Below are 1551 nucleotides of genomic sequence, written 5' to 3' on the forward strand. Positions count from 1 at the left end.
ACTATGCTACCAGAGAATTGATACCACTCACAAAGAAGGACATTATATAATGATTAAAGGATCAATTGAAAATGAAGATATAACCATAATAAATATTTATGGACCCAATGGCAGAGCCCCCCAAAAAAAAAAAAAAAAACACAATGCAGTCTCATCAAGTTTCACTGTATATGGAAGCTCTACTTTTTTAATGTTGCCCACTACTAAAAACAAAAAAAGTAATATTGTGCAGACCTAATAAGATAAGTCTGGGAGCAAGATATGCCCTTTAGTCGTCATTTTGCAACCTCTGGACTAAAGCCAGAACTGTATGGATTTGGAGAAGAGTTTGGGGAAGTTCTGAGAGATTTGAGAGACAGTAGCCATGCATGTTACATAGATGATATAAAGATACATAGATTTAAAACAACTAAAATTTTAAAATGCAATGCTGTCCTGTCCATTTCAATTGGAGAGAAGGGTTTCCCAGGGTACCACAAGTATGTCGTGCACACTGAGTCCCTGAAGACCCACAAGTGACAAAGTGAATAGAATCTTTCTTGGTCTTCTCCAAAAGACCTTAGTAAGCATTCAAGTGCTCTTTCCCTTTTTTTGGCCCCAGACTTTTGTGTCTTTTTTGATAAAGGGCAGAGACTGAGCCATGCAGCTGGTCTGTTTTGTATGGGTTTCACAAAGAAGGTCAAATCCACAAGAGGCTGAGCCCCAGGGGCACTGCCAGCCAAGTGCTGAGGGCAGAACCAGGAAGTGGCTCCCCAATGCATTGAGCAAATGCTCTATCCATTTGAATTGGAAAGAAGGGTGTCCCAGGGCACCACAAGTATGTCTTGCACACTGAGCCCCTGAAGACCCACAAGTGACAAAGGGAAGAGGGCATTGGTACAGATACAAGTGGCAGCTGTAAATACCACAGAGAAGTTGTCCCGGGTGGGGTAGGGAGGCTCTTGTTTGCAGGCATAGATCTAGGGCAGAAGTTCTGGGCAGACAGAAGGGCAAGTGAAAGGGGGTCACCAGCCTATGCCAGATGTGAATGAGGAGCAAGAAAAAGAAGAAAGAGGAGGAAGGAGGAGGAGAGCTCCCTTGTATTAATACAAGCACTACTTGTATTACCTTGTTTCACCCCCATAACAACACTTTGAGGTACTTATGCTTATTAGCTTCACTTTACAGATGAGGAAACTAAGCCTCGGAGACAACGTAACCAGTTCAGGGTCACCCTGCTAGAAAGTGCAGAGCAGAATTGAGATTCCAAGTCTATCTCAAGGTCTTTAACCATAGGACACAGGCCTTCAGACCTCCCTAGGCACAGCCGCCCACACACCAGGACAGCAAGCAGCAGCACTAACTCCCACCCCCCCCAGCAGAGGCACTGAGGCCACCAGAACCAAGTTTATTAGAAGCTGCCAGGCCCACAAAGCAGGACCCCAAACCACTAGTGATTTAGCAGGTCCCACAGCCACCGTGGCATTTGACTGCTAACCAGAAAGCTGGCGTGCAAACCCACCAGCCACTCCTTGGAAGGAAGGTTGGGCAATCTACTTCTGTAGTGATATT

This window comes from Orycteropus afer, unplaced genomic scaffold (genome assembly GCF_000298275.1).
Source record: "Orycteropus afer afer isolate SDZICR_OR568_19922 unplaced genomic scaffold, OryAfe1.0 scaffold00192, whole genome shotgun sequence".
Classification (NCBI taxonomy): Eukaryota; Metazoa; Chordata; class Mammalia; order Tubulidentata; family Orycteropodidae; genus Orycteropus; species Orycteropus afer.